Source organism: Symphalangus syndactylus, chromosome 10, assembly GCF_028878055.3.
Source record: "Symphalangus syndactylus isolate Jambi chromosome 10, NHGRI_mSymSyn1-v2.1_pri, whole genome shotgun sequence".
NCBI classification, from domain to species: Eukaryota; Metazoa; Chordata; class Mammalia; order Primates; family Hylobatidae; genus Symphalangus; species Symphalangus syndactylus.
Window position 1 is genome coordinate 30,028,419 of NC_072432.2, and position 26,306 is coordinate 30,054,724.

The 26,306-nt window shown below is 41.6% G+C and overlaps 1 long non-coding RNA gene across 1 annotated transcript; it reads right to left on the reverse strand.

Annotated features, from left to right (window-relative positions):
* Positions 1–429: 429 nt before the first annotated feature.
* On the reverse strand, positions 430–26,008 carry LOC129491811 (uncharacterized). Its single transcript, XR_010114049.1, has 4 exons — positions 25,924–26,008; positions 25,479–25,598; positions 3,246–3,300; positions 430–744 (listed from the first exon to the last, which is right to left on the reverse strand). It is a non-coding gene; the product is annotated as an uncharacterized lncRNA (long non-coding RNA).
* Between the last annotated feature and the right edge of the window lie 298 nt (positions 26,009–26,306).

The following is a 26,306-nucleotide window of genomic DNA, read 5'->3' on the forward strand; positions in this document are numbered from 1 at the left end:
TCTTTCAAAGGAGAGAGTTGAACTGGATGAGTAGCTTTTTGAGCTGTGTTTGATAGAGCCACGGTATTTTCTAGAGTAAAAAGACAGGAGGCAAGGCCAAGTGGGCAGGGTCTGGAGTCCTCCACTCCCCACGTCAACAGAAGGGATTTCTGAAGTTCACTGCCTGGCTTCAAATCACAGCTCTACTATTTACTAGCTGTGTTATCTTGGGAAGTTAATTTTTCTGTTACTCAGTTTCCACACCTGTAAGTAGAGATGACAATAATACTTTTTATAGGGTTATGGAGATTAAATACATTAGTATAAATAAAACCTCATACACAGAAAATGCTATATAAATTTTGGATATTATCGGTTTTATATATTGGAGTTCCCAATAATGTTTGGGTTTAAAGGATTTAAATGTCTTCTGCTGCTAACAAAACAAAAATTTTAAGATGTTAAGGGTCTTTAATTAGGATGTAATAAGGAATACGAATTACACAGGGTCCGTTAGACTGACATTAACCTCTCCAGCCACAGCCCCATCATTGTCATTAACACCACACCTCCCCGCCGCCAACCAGACTCTCTCCAGCGTCTTTAACTCAGCACAATGGGCTGCTGCCACTCATGTGAGCTTGCTTTTTCTTCTGAAGATTATTCTGCACTTCCATTCAAATGGCCTCTGTGTAGCTGGGCGTCTGATGCCTGATGCTAGACAGAGAAGGGCTCCGTGGCTAATCGCCTGCATTCCTGTGAAGACTGAAGGAAAAGATAAATTTTGCTAACAGTCAACATTTCAGGGAAGGCATTTTTTTTTAACAGAAAATGGTAAATATCTGAAAATATAGAAACCTCAGGCAGTTGGAAATTTGCAAGGAAGGAGTGCCTGGCAGTTCAACTGCTTTAAAATTCCATTTCCGAAGATACCTTATGAATCTAAATAAAACCTGAATGATTATGGTAATTATTCACACTAATAATCTTGCTCTGAAACTTCTTTATCAGTGCTTTTACTTCCAGAATATCCTAAGGATTGTGAGACATCTCCTTCCTTCTCTTACCTATGGAGGAAGATTCAGGTAATTGACATCATTCTCTAGAATTGAGATTATGGTACCATCTATTTCTAGACCCATCCCAAACATTGAACACATATTTCCATTTCCCCAAACATTGAACACATATTTCCTTTGACATTTGGCCAACATTTAAAATATTTTCATATTTGTTCTCACTTTCTCCCTGCCTTCTTCTGTTTCTTCTTCCCTTCTTTTCACCCTTTTCTCCAACCCCGCCCCCATATTTCTCCCCTCTCATTCTTTCTCTCTCTCTCTCTTTCTCCCCTTTTTCTTTTCACTCAGTAAAAAGAAAAAAAAAGCGTCTGCCTATTCCTTAGAACTAAGGTTGGACAGGGGCATCACAGTCCCAGAAATATGCTAAGATTAATCCAATTTGCAAGGGCATGTAGGAGCTGTAAATATTTATGGGCAACAGAGAAGAAATTGACCCAAGCAAACAAAGTAAAGAGACTGGGCAGAGGCATGGCCAAACATCAATGACCCCAAGTGTCACTCCATGGGTGCCAGGTGCAATTAGCTGCCAGTGCCTCCCTTTGGGGTGGGAAGATGGGGAAGCAGGAGGAGGGTGGAAAATCTGTCCTTGGCATCAGGAGCAATAGAAGTATTCTCTCTCCTTTTCCTCAAACCCCAGCCCGTTTCTATCTACCAGTCTGTTGGAGGTTTTAGGGACCGATTTTATAGTCTGAAACTTTCCACACCTCGGATATGCCTATGCCTGGCTTAGATGGTGTCGTACACTCCTGGGGAAGGAGAAAACACATGCTCACCACCCACTCACTTACCCACCCCTCATCCTTAAAAGAGTCATTGCTTTTTCCGCACTTGCACCTAGGCATATGTGAGTTGTTTTAAGGTCCAGGGTTTAAAATCCATAGGATAATTTCTAGAATATTCTCTTCCTTTGTTGTAATTTAGACAGAAAAACTTAGAGATAAATGCATTGGTTTTTTATTAGATGGTTTATGACTATAAATGTATTATTACAGAGGAAAATTTTCACCAAGTAGTCACCAGCCCTCTCCTGCAGTCTGCCAGGAATGAGACACTCACTACCACCAAAAGCAGCTCAGTTATGTTGGCCTCATTGTGTTCATTAGAAAAACATTTTGAGGGCCAGGCATGGTGGCTCACACCCGTAATCCCAACACTTTGGGAGGCCAAGGCAGGTGGATCACTTGAGGTCAGGAGTTAGAGACCAGCCTCACCGACATGGTGAAACCCCGTCTCTACTAAATATACAAAAAAATTAGCCAGGCATGGTGGCACGTGCCTTTAGTCCCAGCTACATGGGAGGCTGAGGCGGGAGAATCCCTGGAACCCTGGAGGTGGAGGTTGCAGTGAGCTGAGATTACCCCACTGCATTCCAGCCTGCGTGACAAAGCAAGATGCTGTGTTGAAAAAAAAAGAAAGAAATACATTTTGAAATCAAATGAATATCTGCTTCCCAATTGCATATGTCCCTTGTTCTTTTTCCTATGTCTTAGGGTCTTACACAAATAATTGCACATTGCTACCTAGTAGTGTACACTGGCTGGTTTTGCTTTCTTGTTTTTGTTTGTTCATGTCTGCCCAGGCCCCTAACCCTGTCCTTCTCTTGGAATTAGTTTCAATTATGTACATCTTAGAGGGAGGCAGGGCCCTGCTTCTCACTATGGAAGCCAAAGGGGCTGGGTATTCCTCTGCTCACTCTTAGATAGCAAGTGCATGGCCATTAGCCATTTGAAAGCTCTGAGTAGGATTTGTAATATGGAGCAGGAGGAGACACGGTCCAAGACTATCTGTGGAAGCAGAGAAAGGCCTAGCAACAGTGGCCCCAAGGGTGTGGTAGAGGTGGTCCTGGGGGCAGCAACCGGGCTAGATGGTTCTTACAGAGTAACCACAGTTCTATCTTCTGCTGCCAGCCTCCCTTGGCTCTTGTGTGATTTCCCCTCCAGGTTCCCTAGTTTTCCAATGATCCCACAAGTCACCCAATAACCTTCCCACAACTTTCTTTTTTGACTACGTTAGACAGAATCCATTTCTGTTGTTAGCAGCCACAAGCCCTGACTGATACACTTTCTTTCAGATAGTCGAAGATAAGTATTATGTACTCTTGATGTTTTTTATTTTTTTTTTAGACTAAACCTCCCAAGTTCCTTCACCACATGGGTCAGCTTCCCACCCCCTCACCTCATTGCTCACCTACTGATGTGCTCATTGTCTCTGGGCACTTGAACAAAGCAGGGCTGTCCTCTTTCTAGAGCTAGAGATGATACTTTTAGTAAGTGCTACCCAGAATGTATGGCCACATCACGCTGTTGACTCATACTGAGTCAAATAAAATCTTAAGTTCTTTTTCTACATATTATAGGAAAGCCATATCACCCTCATTCCATAGTTGTGTGTGTGTGTGTGTGTGTGTGTGTGTGTGTGTTTTAATTTGGAACTCCCAGGTCATTAATAAGGTCAGAATTGCTCTGTCTTAGGGGATTTCAAATTCCCCAATAATTAGGTTCCTGCCCTTTTTCTCCTATGAATGAGTCTTACTTTATACCCCGTTTCCCCAGGGGTTAGTCTCTGGCCTACCCCTTACCCTTTATCCACCACACCCCCCTCACAGGACTGGATAGCCTGCCCTGAACCTTCTCCAAATTATACAGCCAACCGTGCCTAATGAAAACCACCTGCGTGCACGGCTGCACTTGATTCACTTGTTCAGCCTCTGCTTTAAATACACATGCTGGATGTGAGACCTAGGAGATTACTGGGTGGCTTTATGCATGTCACCCATTCTTTTCCTCTCAGACTGATCTAGTTTAGCTTGACTTTAAGATTAATGTCTCAAATAACTAATAAGAAGGCATATTTCATTGCCTATTCTTAATTGATCTTGGACATGGGAGAATAGGAGATAAAAAGGAGAAGATTACATTTGTTGGGTGTTTATTATATGCCTGGCATGGTGCTAGACCTTATAAGCTTTACCTAATTTATTGTACTCACCAGTTCTCTAAGATAGATATGACTGTCCCAATTTTAGAGATCACACAAGCGTGTCTCTCAGAAAGGATAAACAACATCCATTAAGTGGAAAATTTAGAATTCAAACCCAGATATTTTGCAGCCTGAACTCTCCTGGCCTCATTCTGACACCACAGATTGAACACAAGTATGTGAATTGAGAGATTTGGAGTGTACGGCCCAGCAAAGCGTGCCACACTCCCTCTGTGATGCATTTCAGAGTCGATGAAGAATATGAGTTCTAAGAGTGACTCATGGTCTTCCTGTCATTTCTCCCCAGAAATAGCCTTGTAGCCACCCAACCTCTTATATACTGATTAGAATCAGCATGTTCAGACAACCATTCATCCTGGGTGTTCCTAATCCTCAGAGAACTTCTTGACTCTGAGGGCTACTTTTACCAAGTCTATGACACATCTTGTAGCAAGAGGGTCCCAGCAGTTCCTTACACTGCCCAGAGCTTTGAGAGGGAACACAGGATGTCTCTGAGAACCAAAAATACTAAAGTAGGAATAAGCCAACCCTGCTGTAGGTTTCACTGGACTCAAGCTGAAAGGAGTGGATGGAGAGACCCAGGACCTGCTTGGCCAAGCCTTTTGATTGCTCTCAGAATTCTCTCCAAGAGGACAATGCCACTTAGAGACACACATCATGTATAAACTGAATACTGGTCAGTAGCTCGAGTCATTTCTGTAGCCAACCCTTTTCTATAAAGTACTTACAAATAGAAAAATTGTCCAGATCAAATTTCACTTCCTTTCTAGGATTCTGCCTGAGTAGGGAGGGAAGAATAAAGGCCCGGGTTATCCAGAAACTAGTAAACTGCTCTCTAATGAGAGCTGATGGTATCTTGTTGAAGGCAATGCAATTCCAATAGCATTGGCCTATTTTTGTTTTGAAACCTCCCATCCTGGAACCACAATTGCTACTGCTTTGGTGGCAGAGGGAAGATGTTTATCCTTAACAAAGACTGTGAGCTTTCCAACCCTTTATGTAATCTCCCCGGCCACCAACAGGCCAGCCACGTGGTGTCTGCAGATGCAGAGAGAGGCGGACAATTCTCATACCAGGAATTCCTCCGCTGTCCTTCCAGTGTGAATAACAGGACTCTTCCCTTCCTTCCCTTCAGGCAGACAACCTGAGGCTCCATTCTTGACTGCCAACTGCCCACGCAGGCCTGACAGCAATTTGTAACTCAGCTTATACAGGCTCTCCTACTGTCTGCATTTTTGTTTGTAAAATGAGCAATTTGCTCTTGGTTGCTTGGCTTCTCTGTGAAGTCAGCCGCAAGGGCAGCCCACCAAGCAGAAGAGCTGGTCAGTGAAAGCAAACGTCGGACCCTCCAGCGCATCGCCCGCGCCTCGCCCCTGCCTGGATCCTGTAAGTAGTTTTGTTACAAGGAGCTGCTCTCAGAGGCCAAGCGCCAGTTCTCCATGTGTGGTATCATATTTGCAGCAAGAGATAAATCAACCCAGAAGGAAGAAGCTTTTGACAGGATGTTTGGGAGGTCTGGGTAAATTCAGTGCTTTTCTGAGCAGCCACTTTCTTTTAAGAGATGAAGCATGGGAGTGGGGAAAAAGAGATGGCAAAAATGTCCTAGCTCCCACTCCAGGGGTAAAACAAACTAATACATTCATCAAGTGATAAAGACATGGTGAGGAAATCAGAAACCACAGCCAATGCTTACTGCCTCAACGGCTGTGACATTATCTCACCACTCCTCTAGAACATATGTTTGACAGCAGCGTGAAGATTTGGGGTCTCAACTGTGCTCTGAACACAGGAGGGAAGAGGAGAGAAAAATTGCTTAGTAAGGGCCCACATGACGAGTCCACCAGAAATCCTGAGACCTGTCTTCCCCTCACACCTCCCTCCCACTGCCATCATCACCATCTCTACCATATGCACACTTTTGTCATCAAAAACCATCAATAACTGCCTTAAAGTGTGGCAGTTACAGCTACCCGTGTAGGACATTTGCAAAGAGGAGGTAATATGAGCTTAGTCTCCTCCCTGACCCCTTCTCCCAACCTCCTTCCGTCAAGGGGAAAAGGTGCAGACTCACACTCTTATCAAGCACTCAGATGATTTCATGGGAACACCACACTTTGTTCTACTCTGGCTTCCCTCACAAGGGGTGAGGGGTGGCACATCTTCAAATGCCTGCTGGCTTAAATGGTGACAGCTGCATGCAACGGGCTTGCTTACAGCTTGCCTGGTGCAATGAGAGATAACTGCAGGGTAAGACTTCAAAGACAGACCCACTGCAGCCATTCCAACAGCCTAGGGCTGCTGCCTCCAGTTGGTGGCTCCCTCCATGCAACAAGTGAGCCAAGGGAAACTAAGAAATTAGAACTTTCTCACATGCATTGTGAATTATGATGCAAAGAGGCAAGAATGAGCCTGGAGAGGCATTTAGGGATTTCTGCAAAGCCCAGAGTTATGTTTTGGTCTTAGGCAGCTAGTGAGAAGAACCAGCTCATCATAGCATGTTTGACCAATACTCATGTTTCTAACAGGTTATACATCACATTTAAAGACCCAGAAATGAGGTAAGATTTTTTAGCTTTTATTTTGTAGGTGTGTATATTTCTCTGGTGTTACCTCAATTACCCATCTTTGCAGAAATCATTTATTAAAATTTGGCTCTATGTTATAATGTCTGGTGGCTTTTGATCTTCAACTAAGGAGCCGTTATGGGAGAAACTGTCACACAGAAGATTCAAGAGATGACTTGAAATCCTCAGTTCCTTGCAATGGGTAGCGCAGGTGGCTGTTTGGGGAACCACATTAAAGAGCCACTGTGAAAGGTAGTTATTTCCTGTCTTCTCCATCTGGCAGGTCCTAACGAAATGCACCCCAAGGAACAGACTCACTGTGATATTGTGTAGATGTATGTGGTTCATGATGCTTTTGGTGAGGCTATTGGTTTTGGTGAATTGCCTCTTTCTGCTTACATCACCCAACTCAGCCCCCATTTCTCCTGTCTGGATGTCAAAATCCTAACTGAACATGGGTAACTTTATATACTCTCCTTAGTTTTGTCATCTGTGAAATGGGAATGAAAGTATCTTATAACAAAGATGATTTTAAAAACCCTTGTTTTGCCTCAGGTAGGTTGACTTGGTTCCGCAACTTAAAAGGAGCCTAATTAATAAATAAATTATAATGTATTCTTATGGTGGAATATAATATAACCAAAAATGTCTTAATTGATAAGCATGGGGGAAATATTGCATTGTAACTGTTAAGTAAAAAGAGCAAAAGTTTTGAATGTAATAATCCATGTAAAATGATGAGAATAGGGCATCACATGGGCAGCACTTAAAACATGTAAGTCATTACCACTGTTACTTCTCCTTTGTGCCCAGATCAATACCGTCTCCCTTATGAAGCCCTATGTCCCAGCCAGAGGTAATCTCTCCTTACAACTCTATCTAGTCACTCTGCCTTTGCCATTTCTCACTGTAGACTCGGGATCGTACTAATTTATGTCATGTTCTATCTCACCTTGTAATAAATATCTGTCCTTCTTGTTCTGCCTCAGTTAGGTTGAGTTGGCTCTGCAACTTAAAAGAGAGCCTATCTAATTAATAAATTATGGTCTATTCATATGATGGAATACAATATAACCAAAAATGTCTTAAGGCATGGGGAAAATGTTAATTATGCTTTGGTGAGAAAAGTTGCATAGAAACCTGTTAATATAATACATTCGCAAGCAATAAAACAGAATCAAAAAATTACACATGTATACATTAACATGCATAGAAAAAACACTGCTGAAAAATACGCCCAATAATAATAGTGAGTAATATTTGGGCATAAGATTATAGTTGATATTTGCATTGCCTATCTTCATATTTTCTGGAATTTTTCTATTTCTACTCATCAGGAAAACAAAAAGTAATATGCTCTTATTAAGAAGGCAAATTGTGTCTGGGTGTGATGGCTTATGCCTGTAATCCCAGCACTTTAGGAGTCTGAGGCAGGAGGATTGCTTGATCCCAGGAGTTCAAGACCAGTCTGGGCAACATAATGAGACCTCATCTCTACAAATAATTTAAAAATCATCCAGGTGTGGTGGCATGTGCCTGTTGTCCCAGTTACTCAGGAGGCTGAGGCAGGAAGATTGCCTGAGCCTGTGAAGTCAAGGCTGCAGTAAGCCATGATTACACCACTGCACTCCAACCTGGGTGACAGAGTGAGACCCTGTCTCAAAAAAAAAAGGGGGGGGCAAATTGTTAGTTACGAAAATGAGGACAAATAAAAGCAAGGTGTTAGGGAGAATTTCATGAGGTTCCAACTTTATCTGTTCATCCAACTAACATTTTTAGAACAACTACTATAAGAATGAGGATGTGATAAATACTATCAGAGAAAATAGACTTAAGATAGATCCTGACCTCAAAAAACTTAATATTTAGTTGAGGAGATGATACAGACAGATGGAAGTAATAATGCAGAAAAAGCAGTAGAGGAAGAGAAAAGATGAGCCACCTAAACAGCAAAGGCTGCCTGTGCTCCTCCTGATGTGTCCACCATGCTGGGGAATGGGCTTCACAAAGTGGCCATCTCAAGGACTCTTTGATGGAAGAACGGACTCTGTGGCAATTAAATTATTATACAATCAAGGAAGTCAGGAATGAAACAGTTAAATTAAATCCACACATCTAACATTGTACTTTAAATCACTGATGTCAAATCATTTCCATGCTTTTTCCCCAGTTTTGCTAGTAAGTAGCAAAATAGTTTGAGTGAAATTTCCATCAACTTTTGGTTGACCTGTAGAGAAATGACAAAAAAGCAAACAGCTGAAAGAAAAAGAGAAGCAGGACAAAATATTCTCAACCGGACTTTCCCCCAGAGACTACTGGAGCTATAAAATTTGATTTTTTCTTTTAAAATTATGTTTTAATTTTACTTGAAAACCAGCGTAATAGTAAACTTTGATTTTTTTAATGCTAAAATGTTCTCAATTCTAGGTAAATGCTCTTCCTGCATTGTTTCTGAATAGGAAATTTATCTGATTTTCTCAAAGCTAATGTAAGTAATTTAATCCTGCCCCTTGTTCTAGTTGAAAATGTCAATTATCTTTGCAAAGAATCTTAGTGGAATTTATTGTCAATATATCCAAATTTTATCATATAGAAATATATAAAAAAACAATAGTTTTACTTTGATGGAATTTTTATCTGGGTTCAAAGCTACTAGATTTTCCCTTCTACTTGCTAATGGAAAATTTGACAATCTCGAACTATGGCAAATCCAAATAGTTGGCTATTCCTTTGTCACACATGAAGGAAGCATGCTAAGAAAGAGGAATGGTATTCTAATCGTCCTTTAAAAAGAAGAAATTGTGGGTATCAGTGGTGTCTGAGGTAGTCACATAGAAGCAGACAAAAATGCAGGTTGTTTAGAAGACTTACCTAACCCAACTTACTATATCAACTTAATCAAAGGTGACATTTAGGCTGGAAATTCACTTTCAAGAAAATCAGAGGCTTCTTTAGTCAAGGCCAGAATATTCTGATACTTCCCACTAACTTATAAAACAGTGACTCAGGCTTTCAAACTTGGAGAAGGCCCTCCACATCAAAAAGTTTACTAAGGACCGTGCATGGTGGCTCATGCCTGTAATCCCAGCACTTTGGGAGGCTGAGGCAGGTGGGTCACTTGAAGTCAGAAGTTCGAGACCATCCTGGCCAACATGGGGAAACCCTGTCTCTACTAAAAATACAAAGATTAGCCGGGCATGGTGGTGTGCACCTTTTAGCCCTAGCTACTCGGGAAGCTGAGGCATAAGAATCGCTTGAACTCGGGAGATGGAAGTTGCGGTGAGCCGAGATCACACTACTGCACTCCAGCCTGGGGGACAGAATGAGACTCTGTCACACACACAAAAAAAAAAGTTTACTAAGGAAATACATATTTCTGCATTCTGAAGAAAACCCAATGATTACATGAAGTTACTGATGTCACCACTAGCAACAGTTTTCAAAATCAGGCTCTTAGGTGTGATATTTGGAAATAAGTACTGTCTTGATTACTTCTCTTCTTCCTATATAGTCAGGGGTCAACAATTACATTTCAGAGCTGAATTCATCCCAGCTCACAGTGCCAGATGGGCCTCCAAACAGATTCAGTCAGTGGAGACCAAGACCAGGAGCAGCTGAACCTTGGCTGCAGTTCAAGATGAATCTAGCCCACTTTGCCTCCCCCACTCCCTGGGGCTTCTCCAGACTTCTGTTTAAAGACAAGGCTAGAGACTGCCTAGCACTCAGCCAGAAGCTTCAGCAGACGCTGGAGGCGCCTCAGCCCAAGAAAACATAGATTTACCTGGCTTAATCTTATCACCCTTTGACTTCCAGAACTGAAACTAGAGCCTCCAAGGCAATTTTCCGAAAATATTTTTTCAAGTCATTAAAAATATGCATAATATTATCAGTTACCATTTATAGCAGCTGTATTTCTAGTAACTGGCATTGTTGTTACTTTAGGCAAGCCAGAAACTAAGCATGCCAGGAACTGACATGGTGTGTTATGTCACCAAAACAAAGAGTTCACACTGATAAAAGGCAGATTGGCTTCTTTGTGGGTTTTCCCCTTCCTTCTACAAAGTGTAGCTGTTGTCTTCTTTCCCGCTCTCAATATGGGGTGAAGTGTTGAGCAACATAAGAAGCTGGAGTCTCTTTCAAAGACATCTGTGCTCTAAAGGTAGCAGGTTTATCAAATGGCCCCAATTTGAGCAGGTACAAAAACTCTAACTATTTCCTTTGCCTTAGATCTGATTATCTAGTGATGTTTTTAAACAGCTGATATTCCTGGGAATCATGCTCTTCTGGCATATTCATCTTGTAGGGAGGAAAAGACATGATTTTTTTCTTGTCATTAAAGCCCTGGGTGGCCAGGGCTGCTTGGAGGGGGAGGCAGTAGAAACTTACTCAAGTAGCAATGAACAAAGAGAAATAGCTATTAGGAGGAAACATGACAGAGTAGGGAGGATGGTTATAAAGCTCTGGAAGATAAGGTTGCGGGAAGCCTCTCCCTCCAGTTCTCCCACCTACCAATTTCTCCCTCACGGCATCCATTTCTTTTCCAGGCTCAGTTAGCCCCATCACAGACAAAATAAGAAAAGGGCCATTGTGGAAGTCAGTGTGGCGATTCCTCAGGGATCTCGAACTAGAAATACCATTTGACCCAGCCATCCCATTACTGGGTATATACCCAAAGGACTATAAATCATGCTGCTATAAAGACACATGCACACGTATGTTTATTGCGGCACTATTCACAATAGCAAAGAGTTGGAACCAACCCAAATGTCCAACAACAATAGACTGGATTAAGAAAATGTGGCACATATACACCATGGAATACTATGCAGCCATAAAAAATGATGAGTTCGTGTCCTTTGTAGGGACATGGATGAAACTGGAAAACATCATTCTCAGTAAACTATTGCAAGGACAAAAAACCAAACACCGCATGTTCTCACTCATAGGTGGGAATTGAACAATGAGAATTCATGGACACAGGAAGGGGAACATCACACTCCGGGGACTGTTGTGGGGTAGGGGAAGGGGGGAGGGACAGCATTAGGAGATACACCTAATGCTAAATGACGAGTTAATGGGTGCAGGAAATCAACATGGCACATGGATACATATGTAACAAACCTGCACATTGTGCGCGTGTACCCTAAAACCCTAAAGTATAATAAAAAACAAAACAAAACAAAACAAAAAACAATTAGTACATGTAAAATACTTGACACAGTCTCCTGTATGAAGTAATAATAAACGTTGCTTGCTGTTATTAAAAAAAAAAAAAAAAAAAAATGAAAAGGGCATTCTCTGCTGGGGCCATTTTCATTGATTTTTTTTTTTTTTAAATCTTCTCAAAACCAAACACACATTACTGCTTTTTCAAAAGAGAAGCTAGTATTATTCGTGATTTCCATCTTCATATGTATGATTTGTTTATACTGATTTCTGCTCTGGCTGGGTCGATGTCCACATGCTGCCTGAAGTATAAAGGCGTGTGCACATATATTAGACACAAACTACGACCATGGTGGTAAAGATTGCTGTACATTTAGCCCCCAAGTCTCTTTCTCTCTGCACACCCAGCTAGGAACACTGTGGAAGAAAACTACTTGCTGACCGGGAACACTCACCGTAAACACTTACATGAGCAAGCAATTAGCTCCTGCTATGTTTAAACCATAATACATTTTTGGTTCTATTTGTGACAGCAGTTTAGCCTAACTTAACAATACCCCCACAGTCACATTTGACATGAAAACACACACACACACACACACACATCATACAAGCATAGTTATCTTCAAAGGTCAAGTTCTTTTGAAAGCTGGAAAAACCTTTAGTGCTCTAAGAATATATTACATCTGAAGAGTATTTTCCAATTGTCAAAGCATTTTCATGTGTATTCTCTCATATAATCTAACAATTTTGTAAGGCAGGTGTTTCAGTCTACAGGTGAAACAATTTGGCTCAAATAGGAAAGCAGCTCTCCCAAAGTCACATAGCCAGCAAATGGAAGAGTTTTAAGAAGGGCATAGACCCAGATCCATTTCTCTGGGAAGGTCTTTCCTCCTGTGCACTGATGAACATTGACACAGCTTATTAAAGTTCGGCTCAAGCTTCACCTGCTGCCGACTTTCCTTGCCACTTCCACTCCAGTTAGAGCTGTCTGTTCTTTTGTGACCCACTTAGCCTTGTACATACATCCAGTAAGATACTCACCACATGTTATTATACTTACTTATTCACATGGGCTCTAAGGGTACTGAATGAGGAAGAAGACCCTATTGCTTCTTAAACCTGCATGATTTCAAATCCATAGTCAACATGCTGCAATGGTAATTTACATGGCTCCAAACGTATGGGCATAATTTGAAAGGATGCTTACAATATTGCAGAAGCACAGTGTTTCTTTTGATAGAATTTGAGCATAGTTAACAATCCAAAAAATTTTTTAGAAGTTACATATGAATCACTAGACCTTCTTAATATTAAAAGCTACCTGAAATACAGATTATTCCTGTTTAGGCCAGAATTGTTTTAATCTGGCTAGACTAAATCAGTTTCGATAATGTGAATGGTGTTACATAGTCCTAAGTAATTCCAAAATGTAACTCTATAAGCCAGCATTAATACAAATACATTCATAAACACATATATCCACATATTAATGAGGAGAAAAGATACTATCTCACTTCTCTTCATTTTTTTTTTTCATTTCACACTTATAATACTTTTATCTCTGTTAAATAAACCAAGCGAAGGTAACTGAAATTGAGTACATCACATGGCCTAACTGCACAGGTTAGGAGCAATGATATTAACCCTGTGTATACTCAATTATAGGTAAGGCATTTTGGGGTAAAGACTCATTACATTTCCACAAGTTGGGCAAGCAGTCAGGTTTAAATCTTGTAGGCTTAAATCCTGCCAGCAAAAATATTAGAAGTGACTCTCACCTTTTTCTGTCAGAAATCTAAGACTTTGAAGTCATGCTCCTTGCTGCATGCAGGCAAAGAAACATGAAGGAAACATATTTGTCTGCTGGAGCTACATGGGAAATTCGAAAACACCCACCATTTGTCATTCCCAGGAATAAAACTGGGAAGGGTGAACAGAACTCTCACCAATGTTAGTTTTCTAGAACATGCCTTGGGCATAGTTAGTGAGAAAGAAAGAGGGAGAAAAAATCAATTGGTGAGCTTCCCTGGCTGAAAGACAAGATTCAAATAAGCGCTTTAGCCCTTGGTTTCAGCATTCCCAAACATCATGAAGATTTCAGCTCTTGTAAAAGGGGAGCTAGTTGTTTACAATAGTCTATTCTGGAGGGATTGGGTCTGTCTCATGAGGCAAATATTTGCCCATAGGAGGTAATAAAATTGTATTAAGCTTTTCTCCACTACTGTACATGGTCATCAATGTGATTAGCTCACTCAAGTCTATTTTAAGATCCTGTCAGGCACAAACATTAACACAAACCTGGCATTTCTCCTTACGAATATATAATTGACCTTTCAAGTCTGTAATCTCATTTATCAAAGCGGATGGCAAGGATTTATGCAGAATAGTTTGCACACCTCTTTGATTTCAGCCCCCTGAGAACCCAAACATGCATCCCACCCAATCCTGTTTTATTTTCGCCATATCCTGTGTTGTTGAATGGACTCTTGTAAAAATGCATTGTGCACACTGCCCCCCACCCCGTTTTTTTCTGAAGTTCTAAACAAATCTTACATCAGTTGTGTAAAATGTGCAGTTCTCTTACATTCCTCAGGCAGACTTTAAAGGTCAAAGTTCTAATCTATTTGCAAGGACAAGAATCCACATGGCTGAAAACAAGAAAGTGGCTTAGTGGACAGTAAAGCAAGCTGCGGGGGCAAAATCACACTCCAGAAAATGATGGGTAGAGGGGAGGGTAGGAGTGTGCATATCTGGAGCTTTCTCAAACTATCACCCTCTGCTTGTTATACCCTTTAACTCAACCTTCTGGAAAAATTCACTGACCAACAGTACTGCCTCTTCATTACAGCAACAGTGAAATGGAGTGAGATACTGTTAGATTCTCAGGAAGCCAAAAGGACAGTGGAAGAGCTGGTAAAGAAAATAAGGTGAAGGCCTCATTGTCCCCATCAGAGCTAAATCCAGCCATTAAAACTCCCCTTAGCATTTCCATTTCTGTGCCTTCACGATTGAGCTCAGCCCTGTCCCATCTCATAGTACCCTCAAGCACCGTCATTTGAAATAATTTTATTTTCATAAACATGTATAAAACAATGTTTCTCATAAACATCTATGCGTTATAAGGATTTAGCTCTAAATTCCCTTTCAAGTCAGTTCAGGTGCGAGCAAGGATCCAAACTACTCTTGTGTTTCTGGCTGAATGATGTACACAATCCCAAGAAAGACACCAAAGAAGCACACAGCTCTGTTGCTATAAAACTAATAAATAGTGCAATCAACACAGGACACATTCCACAGAAAGCCTGTGCTCAGTGGCTGAGTACATGACTCAAAGCAGCAGCCTCCCACTATCAAGAGTGGTCGGAAGGTTGGGTTGTGAGGATAGGGAAAGGATTACATGTCATAAGAAAAAGGAAATTATGTTGATAATGATTTCTGGAGTCACTGCCAGCAACTTCAGCCAACTTGCCTGCAGGTTATCAAAATGTGCCAAATGTAGGTCCAGCCCTGTCAAGATTCAAAACATTCTTCACTCAGATCAAAGGAAGACCCTCAGAATAATTTTTTTACTCAATACAAATATTGTCCCCAAAATCAGAGATCTCTAGACTGTTAGACTTAACGTATAGTAGAACAATTTCCCAAGTTACTGTTTTAGTATGAACGTATGGGCATAATTTGAAAGGATGCTTACAATATTGCAAAAGCAGTGAGTCCTTAGTATCACCATTCAATCATTGTTCAATCATTCACTGAATGCATTTCTTGGGCACTTAGTGTGCAAAGTATTTTGCTATTTCTGTGCAGAATCCAAAGTTGGGAGGCAGGATAGCATCACGTTTAGAAATACACACTCTGGTGGCATTCCAAACTTTGGCGGGTCACTTACTAGAGGTGTTATTTAACATCTCTAAGTCACATCTACTTCCTATGGCCCTCATAAAGATCAAATGAGATAATGAATGTAAAATACTTGGCAGAGCTCCGGGCACATAGAAGTGCCCAGTACATGTTAGGAGGTATTCAAAGTCATAATTTCTAGCATCAAGGCAACATTTCCGAGAATGAAAAAAATCATGGATGTTTGACAAGATGTTTGTCCAGATCCTTAACAGAACGCATTCCCTCTTCACACACACATACACAATACTCATGGAACTCTCAGATTTTCTTTCTGCAGGTAAGTATTTGCTATTAGGTTTATCTATGCATCGTACTTAGAATTTTTTTTCTTAAACAGTCAGGGTAGGTGGCTGTGTCAGTCCCACTCTGGACTGATACTTTGAGTCACAACAAATCCCCTATTGTCTGTACCGAAATGAAACTGCTCCGGCATCTCCAGGGAAGTGTTTACTGACCTGTAAATTACTCCATTGTCCATCTGAGGAGAAAGCAAATCAGCCATCAAGGGGAAAACACAGGAAAGGAAAACAGTTGTTTGTCACAGCAGAGGATTGTGTTTTGTGTTTTTTGTTTTTTACAAGCTCCTCCATGTCCTAAGACAAAACAAGAGCCTATGGCTCTGTCCAGTAATGACTTTCCTCAGAAAAGCTGTGTCCTCCCCAAGGTACAGGCAAACCTTTTGCTGAAGTGATGGACTCCTCTTTTGCATCCAGTTAGCACCTGCTCTCAAAACTTGATCCCTCCTTGGTTTGTTTCAAGTGGAGCCAGGGGATCAGGACTTAATCAGCGGTGATATCTCTCATACTGATCAGTTCCATCCAGCTTCCCCTGAGGCCCTAGATTTGTCTCTATTTGGAATTCCCGTGCTTGCTGGGAGGCTTGTGTTTGCAGTTAGCTGGCAGACATTTCCCACTGCAGTGCGGGGTGGCAGGAACACCCCTCGTGGCAGAGCAGGCGGCCCTTGGCTGGGCTTGGTGGGAGGCAAGTCTCAGCACCTTCATTTAGCCTGGCGCCCACAGCCCAGAGGCGGCCCCACCGTAGAGCTTCCCACGTGCAAGGACGAGGCCCACTGAGGCTGCCTCAAGTGACAAGGAGTCACCCTCACCAGCTGAAGGAAGAGCCACGGAGGTCTCAGTCCTGTGTGTTTGCAAATGGCCCTTGGGCTACTGAGGATGGATTTTTTTTTTTTTTAAGAGGGGAAAATGCCTCAGCTCTGTACCAGCTTGAAGCCAAAATAACATGTTTTGGCAACCATTATTTGGCAATTAGGGCCTCAGCTCACTGGAAGCATTCTTCCATGCAAAATATGCCTTAGAAAGAAAACACTAAACCACATCTGTGTGAAAATAAACAAAGTGAACACAGGAGTGACAGAGCAGTGAGAGTCCGAAGGGGGCTTACTAGAGTGGGTTGGAGTCAGGACGCATTGGCGGAGGCCAGGCAGTGACTGGGTGACTGCATGTTTTCACAGCCTTACCTCCAAATCTGACCCAGTCCGGTGAGAGACTAACGATATGGCATGGTGACATCCTATGTGTGTGTCTCCTCCTGCCAGATGGTGGACTTGCCTTTCTCTGGCCTTCAAAGGAGCCCTCCCACAGGTTTTATGCAAAGGCAAAACAGAGGAATGGACCCAGGCCTGGGATCGCAGTTTGCTGGTGGGTGCACCAACCTCCCTCACCTCAGTCTCCCAGAGGGCAGGCAGAGGGAGCAGATTGGGGCTGGGACACTCCCAGAATTGAGGCCTCCACCAGGGACTGGTAGCTCTTTTCTCCCTTTCATCCAACATTTGAGGGGAAAATGTGGGAGGAAAAGTAAGAGAGATTCGTCTACCCAACCTTTCATGGAACCCACATTCTTTGATAGAGAGTAATCAAGCAAAATATACTCCTTAATGATGCAATTTTACAGAAACAAAGAGAGATTATGACACATGGCACATGATTTCAGATCAATGTGAAGTTGTCTCCCACATGTTTCTTGAGATGTTACAAACATACATGTTGCCTCATGCTATGGTCTTCTCTCTTTTATGGGGTGCCTTTTTTCTTTCCTACCTCTGCCAAACTCCTCAATTTTTCTGGTGAAACACTTAGTCAAGGTAAGATTTTGAAGGCAGGAAACCATGCCCAGTTAAACCTCCCATGCCCATCAATGGTAGGCTGGATAAAGAAAATGTGGTACATATACATCATGGAATACTATGCTGCCATAACAAATAACAAAATTATATCCTTTGAAACAACATGGATGGACATGGAGACCATTATCCTAAGTGAACTATCACAGAAAACCAAATGTCTTCACTTATAAGTGAGAGCTAAACACTGAGTATACAGGGACACAAAGAAGGGAGTAATAGACACTGGGGCCTACTTGAGGGTGGCGTTTGGGAGGAAGGTGAGGATTGAAAACTACCTATTGGGGTACTATGCTGATTACCTGAGTGACAAAATTATCTGTACGTTAAACCCCCACAACACACAATTTACCCATGTAACAAACCTGTGCGTGTGCCCCTTGAACCTAAAAGTTGGAAAAACTCAAACTAAAATAAAATAAAAATAAAGATTCGAGTGACTAAGACTAATATAGACTAAGATATTTAAATAAGATATGAATTATTTGTGGTACACTATCTTATAAACCTAATGTGAGCTACAATTTTGCATAGATAATATCCTCACCTATGGTAACTGAATGAAATTAAAATATCATCAACTTCTTTCCATTTGTGTATTAAACTTTTAACTTAAGTATAGAGTGACAAGGTAAACCAGACCATGCAGACATGGAAGAAAAGTCTAGTCAGCTTAGAACTGGTCTTGTCAGCTCTCCATCCCTCCTTTCCTGGACTTTCTTTTCTCCGTCTCAATGTCCACAATCTGGAGAAGTTATAGAAGCTTGGCGATATGCCTGCCTGTGTTGGCTTGCCTTTCTTTAGAAACCTTTAGAAAAAGTTCTGCCTGCAACTGAGTTTAAACCCTGAAAACAGTAAAGTATATGATATATTCCCTCTGGGCTCTTATTAGGAAAAATGTTTATCTCAACTACTGAGATCTCAAGGCTCTACAGAGGTTAATGTCTTTCAAAGAAGGCTAAGGGGACTCCATCCCTGCTTAAGCCAGCAATCCCCACTCACATGGGTGTATTGTACACGCAGCTAGCTCTTGGAGGGCAACATGTGTCTACTGCCAAGAATAACGGGAAGAACATATGAAGGGTATAGAAATTTACTACATATACATTTTATTGACTTTAGGGAAGGCAGCTAGAATTTTCTGGCAAAATGCTGCTCTACCCTTGGGGTTAAAGGTATTCCTGCCCCAGCAGAAACAGAAGTAAGCTCATTTTTACCAATATTTGAAAGGATCATGGGAATAGAATAGATGATCATGGATTCCTTTCAAAATACTTTTAAAAAATCAATTACTCTTTGGAACATCAAAAGCCATGTAAATCCATATTACATATTGTAGGAGCTAAATGAATAATTGTTGAATGAAGAGATGAATATTAGAGTCCAATAGACCTAACATACATAGCTTCTAATCAAGCTTTCGAGGTACTAGATTTTTTCAGGAGCATAACTCTTACCATATCATTGAATAACATTCTAGGGTATTCCCCCTTAAACAATTCAAGACATGGGTTTGAAAAAAAATGTCCTTAAACTGATTCTGTTTCTTATTAATTGGTTTAAGTGCAGTCATGAGGCAGGTTACCCAACTACAATGTGCTGTTTTCTTAACAGGTTTGTTGATGGATTACTAGCTAGGATTTTTCTCTTTGTGCACATCTCACAGCTAAGAACATTACTATAATAACACATAGCATGAATGTCATTTTTCTTTTTCTTTTCTTTTTTTTTTTTTTTGAGATGAAGTCTCACTCTGTCAAAAGGCTGGAGTGCAGTGGCACGATCTCTGCTTACTGCAACCTCCACCTCCCAGGTTCAAGCTATTCTCCTACATCAGCCTCCCGAGTAGCTGGGACTACAGGCATGCACCACCACACCCAGCAAATTTTTGTATTTTTAGTAGAGACAGGGTTTCACCATGTTGGCCAGGATGGTCTCAATCTCTTGACCTTGTGATCCTCCCGCTTCAGGCTCCCAAAGTGCTGGATCACAGGCGTGAGCCACCATTCCTGGGCCGATGCCATTTTTCTTTAGCATTCACCTTGTCTTACACTTCTTCCTTGCCTGAAGTCACTATGCTTCTTGATTACACTGTCAAACACTTTGTTAATGAGGTGTTATAGTTCATATTAGGCTACTAAAAGGTTGCCATGATTTTAAAAAGTTAAGCTAAAGAAAGAAAGGATGAATGCCACATACATCCAGTGAGTCATGGTGGGGAAGTGGGAGTCCTTGCCATCTTGCAAAACTGTCTGAAATGCATCAGGCAGGGTCTCAGCAAAAAAGAGTCTGATTCAGAAAAGTACCTTGCTGGAACAGTGATGGAATTTAACTTCCAAATTGGAAATTGAACTATCCATAAAAAGGTCTACTGGAATGAGATAGGCATGGGTGCAAATCTCTTAAAAAATTATAGCAACTCTGCTTTGCCCTGTGAGAAGCACTGGGTCAATCATTTAAATTCTGTGGTTTGGTGTCTGAATCTATAAGAATAATAATTCTGTAACCCTTCACAGAGACATGGGTATGATAAGTGAGCTGTTGTTAAAGGGCTTCTGGTGCCTTGGATATAGCTTTAACATTAGGCTATTTATTTGATTGGTAGGTGAGATTATTATTAGTTGGAATGGAATTCTTATCTCCAAAAAGACAAAGCTGTACGCCAAACAGTGGTGTTCTTAATTCAAAGAAGTTGGTGCATTTAGTATGCCACAGTAACATTTAATACTCTTCATTCACTGAAAGTAAACTTCTTTAATAGTGAGCCCCGTGGTGTCTTTGTGCTCTGCCAAGCTGGTCATAAGCAAGGCACTCCTTAGCTCCTAAAAGCAAGGGCTTGTCTATGTCTGTATGTGGGAACAGTAGCATTTTAATTCTCTACACAGGGTTTGAGAGTTGTCTCCTTTATTTCCTGTTGACTCAGCTATCTTCTTCCCACATTTTGGGGTTTGTGGTAAATGAAGAATTTGTATTTGGCCCACTGGAAACAAGGCCTTTGAATAAGCTGAGAATCATGTGGACCCTGTGATTTTTCTAAATGATCTGAAATTCTCCTTTTCTCATAGATTCATCAACATTAATAAGAATTATATATGCATTTGCTAAAAGTGGGACCTTAGTGATAGAAGAAAACTTACTATGAAACAAAACACAGTTTTAAGATTCCCAACTTCCTTGAAATTCCTTCTAAAACAAACCAGCCCTTGTGAAAGATGCACAAAGCCTTGTTTTGTTTCCACAACTTTTCTCTCTCTTGAGAGGCAATAGACCTCCACCAGGGAAAGAAATACTCAAACCCACAATGAGAAAAATAGAAGCTGTCTACGCATATCCAAGCACACACTGCAAAAGTACTTGGTGTAAATTTGACCCAATCCATTTAGTGTTTTTGAAGAATTTTACAGAAGCTTTTCTATTTTCTATTTCTCTTTCTCTTTCCTTACTACTTACACAGTTATGGGAAAAAATCACTGAAAGTATGTAAATGTTCACAATTTTAATTTTAAACTTCCCAAATCAAAAGAATGAGCCTATTTTAATTATTGCCATTATATACGCATAGACACACACACACACAAACATTTTAGCCATTTTAAAGTGTACAGCTCAGTGTTGTGCAACCATCACCACCATCCATCTTCAGAATGCTATTTTCATTTGTTTTTTGTTAGACATAGGACCTCATTCTGTCACCTAAGTTGGAGTGCAGTGGCCTGATCATAGCTCATTGTAACTTCGAAGCCCTGAGCTCAAGTGATCCTCAGACTCCTAAGCAGCTAGAACTATGGAGACAAGCCATTACACTCAACTAATTTTTGAATTTTCTGTGGAGATGGAGTCTCGCTATATTGCCCAGGCTGGTCTCAAACTCCTGGCCCCCAGCGATCCTCTCACCTCAGCCTCTCAAAGTGCTAGGATTACATGTATGAGCCATCATGCTCAGCCCAGGATTCTATTTTCTTTTGAGCATCAGTGTTTAGAACTATAATCCAAAGGAATTATTCTGGATCTTAGTATAAGACTGGGAGTTACTGGATCCAAGTACAAGAATAGGAGAGTTTTTCAGGGATAGGTCTGGTTCAGGGGTGATAGAAGTTTGAGTCCAGCTGGTGGAGGCCTGTGTCAAGCAGAAGGAGGGGGCAGATGTGTGGCTCAACATAGACAAGTCTCTATTCAAAACACAAACAGGCTATGTTAAGTCTGAGGGACATAGCACACTATGATGGGAAAATAAAGGTGAAGTCAGTGGCAAAACTCCCAAGGGGTGATAGAAATCAGCGTACAAGGTACAGCAGGAGTGGGAAGTTCTTCAGGTAGACCTTCAGTGGATTAATGTCCAGGAATCCTTCTGATCTGCATTCTTTATATAGTTGCAAGACAAAAGCATCTTTTAAGATGTCATTTCCTAATCAGTGTATCTTCTTCACTCTTTTGGCTCCCATTTCCCCATGTTTACTAGTGAAAGAATAAACTCCTTTTCCAGCAGTCATGATGCTATATTTCATCATATACAAGGTATTTTGAAACAGCATTTTGGGTAGGAAGAATTGCTACCTAAATTCTGCTAGTGAAGACAATATCCTTTCTTCCTTCTCTCCCCTAGTCCATTAAACTTGTTTTTTGCTTCTGTTAATATGCATTGGAGTTTTGTGGCTGCTGTTGTTTGGTAACTGGAAAAAGAGAGGAGTTTTGGTGAGGGCTTTCCCAGAGGAGTTTGAAGGGAATGGTGCAGTATTCATTTCCCAACTTTTTTCCATGAAGTTCTTTTTTATGAAAGGGGATAAACAGAAGCTCACAAAACTGTGAGACCACGAGCTTAGGAGCTGTGTGATAAAATGTGGCCCAAAATTATGGAGAAAGTTATTTTCTCAGCTTCGGCATAGAAGCTAGTATTACTTTAATATGCCAAAGACGGAAAGCTTCACGGCTTTTTTCATGGGCATTACTGTTCACATAATGGGCAGAAGCAACATTTTTCAAAGTGGCTTCATGGCCAGCAGACATCACAGTTTGGAACCAAAGCAAGAGAAGAGTAGAGTGGGTACCATATGATGACAGTACCAGACAGTCTGATTCATGGACACAAGTAATGCATCCCTCTAGGGATTTCTGCAAGTAACCTATGGACACTTTGAGGAAGGGCTTAGAAACCTGCTATCGCAGGGTGGAGGCTTTAGGCTAAGTGACCTTTGGGTCACATTGTATTACTCCAAAGTATTAGATTGTTTATTTCTAAATTTTCTCTGCCAAGTGGCAAATATACTAATTATCTAAAATATGGAACTGGCCGGGCACGGTGGCTTACTCCTATAATCCCAGCACTTTGGGAGGCTGAGGCGGGTGGATCACTTGAGGTCAGGAGTTCAAGACCGGCCTGGCCAACACGGTGAAACCCTATCTCTACTAAAAGCAAAAAATATTAGCTGGGTGTGGTGGCACGTGCCTGTAGTCCCAGCTACTCAGGAGGCTGAGGCAGGAGAATCTCTTGAACTCGGGAGGTGGAGGTTGCAGTGAGCTGAGATGGTACCACTGCACTCCAGCGTGGGTGACACAGCAAGACTCCGTCTCAAAAACAAACAAATAAATAAAATAATAAAATAAAATATGAAACTTACTACCTATAGGGGTCAATATCTCAACAAAGCACTAAGATTCCACTTGGAAGTATCTTGTAAATATTTATTTGCATGCCAAAGATATGGCACTATATCATCTAAAAGTGGCAAAGATGCTGGAAGATTTCAATTCCGTGCAGGATGCACAAAAGTTAATTCATTCACCTGATAAATATACTCTGAAATTCAATTATGAGCTAAGCTCTAGGGGTAAAAGTATGAAGCAGCATCTGTTCTTTAGACTCAAAGACACAAACTTGAGGACGATCCGTGTAAAACATGAGCTACGTGTAAGGCCAGAAGAGTGCTGGTGTGGAGAAAGCATCAGCATTGGAAGAACAGAAACAGGAGGAGGAGTCCTCACGAGGGACACAAGAGCATTGGCAAAGAGTGTTCTCTACATCCCAGAGTCCCTCTGCACGTCATCTTCCCAGCAGGGGCACGTGGGACATCTGGAGATCTTCTATGCCAAGTGGAGGGGTTTAGGGAGGACACAGCCCATATCAGAGCTTCCCTCTACCTAAACATGGCATCTTTTTCTTTTTTTTTCTTGAGTGTGGTCACTCCATGTTACCAAGGCCATTGTAAGGAACAGCCTTATTTCAGAGTCCCAGTTGAAAAGGATTACACAATTCTTTCAGTTCCAGGATTCCCAGATCTTTCCAGGAGATCTCCATGCTGCCTCCTCACCTTGTACCCCAACTTCAGTAAGGTTTTCAACCCACAGTCACCTCTCAATGTCCTGGTGTTCCTATGCCTCTCGCATCAAGTTACAGACCTCCAGCCCAGCAAGAGTTTCTGTTTTGTTTTGTTTTGCTTTGCCTTGTTGCCCTCTGGTTTGACAGGAAACCGCCATACATCACAGTTCATCATTCATCCTCCCCACTCTATGGTTATCGCTATAAACTATGCTCTAGTTTTCTATTTTGTTTCCTTAGAACCCACAAATCCTCTCCTCTCTCAACAAAGCCTGGATCTTGCAAATGAAAATCTTGGCTTTCACATCTATTTTCCCTGAAATAAGTTTCAGAAGCCTGTTTTGGAAGTCAGAAGCTCAACACTGACTCCTTTGTTCTTGGCTGGCTACTACTGCCTTCCCCCTGAAGTAAGGGGTGCCCTTGGCTTCAATGGGTGGCAGGAGGAATGACCAGAAAGGAAAAATACATCCAATAATATTTTAAAATATTGTCCCATTATAGAAGAACATCAGATAGCTGCTGAGATTAGAAATCTTGAATTTGTAGCAGTGCTAATCTTACAGTTGCATGATTTTCCGTAACAACACTCGGAAGACTGAGTTTAATCCTGGACTGATCTGGGGTGGGGTGTTTAAAGGCAAATGATTTGACAAGACAATGGACAGGCCAGGTGCAGTGGCTCACACCTGTAATCCGGCACTTTGGAAGGCTGAGGCGGGCAGATCACTTGAGGTCAGGAGTTTAAGACCAGCCTTGCCAACATGATGAAACCCCAATCTCTACTAAAAATACAAAAAAAAAATTAGTTGGGCATGGTGGTGGGCACCTGTAGATCCAGCTACTTGGGAGGCTGAGGCAGGAGAATTGCTTGAACCCGGGAGGCAGAGGTTGCAGTGAGCTGATACCATGACCCTGCACTCTAGCCTGGGCGATAGAGAGAGACTCTGAAAAAAAAAAAAAAAAAGACAAAGCAGTTGAAGCTATTGTATTGACAAGAGAATGATTACTAGATAATGGAAAAAGTAAAGTTGAAAGGGGGCTGGAGGGTCTAGAGGCTAGAATTTATGAGTTCAGAGATGAAACAGTTTATGGAAATTCAACTCAGGTGGGGTGGCATTCAAACATGCAGAAAAGCATCTTGTTGTGTCTAAATAATGTTATTTTATGGATACTAGCAGTTACCTAAAACTTAGTGCATTCTTTCTTTTGCATCCCAGTTAGTATGCCACTGTACACTACCTTGGGTGGTTGCTGCCAGCGTGAAAGGACTGTACCAAAGGCTTCCATCCCCTGCCTTCTTACCACTCCTCACCACAGCACCTGATCCTCACCTTGTGGAGGGCTTGGTGCACCACACCCAGGGAAGAGCATAATGTTGGTAGCACTGATGTCAGCTCAGCTTTGGCTGGTCTTAAATACCATGTCTTCGCTGCTTAGCTCATGGAAGACAACTAGAAGATACAAATAATAATTGATATTTATAAAGCATTTTTTAATTTACAAAATCATTTTATTTATCTATTTTTTAACCCCCATGTTGTTATTATACCTATTTTACACATGAGGAAATGGAGGCTCAGTGAGGCTAAATGCAAGTTCACAAAGCTAATCCATCGTTTTCATCCCTCACACCTGGCCCGGGTACCATCTCCTTGCCTGACATGGCTCCCCATCCTCTTAACTGTACCCCAGGTTCATCTTGCCCAAGCTACCTCCTGACCCAGCACACCTCCTTGCGTTAGACTTACGGCTCTGTATTGTAACATAACAACTCACCTGTCTGTGCACTATCCAGGCCCAACACCTAGCACAGAGCGTGGCTCCTGCCAAGCCATCTTGAGTGGTTTCTTCAGTGAAGACATGGGCAACCTCGAAAAGAACACAGAAGGTCAAGAGCATCTGTGAATAAACCATGGCTTTCCCTAGTCCATTTGCTGACAACTCTCAAGCTATCAGGGGCTTCCAGTCTGCATGCTCACAAATTGATTTGTGAAATGAGAAGGCCTCAGGGCTTGGATTGACCGGCCGAGTATACTGCAGGTTATACTACAGGGGAGACTGGCATTTACGAAATGGAAGTTTCATAGGCAGATAATCTCTCCTGGACCTTTGGGCTTGAGGAAAAAAAGGGCAGGAAGGAGAACAGAATTTTTACAGCC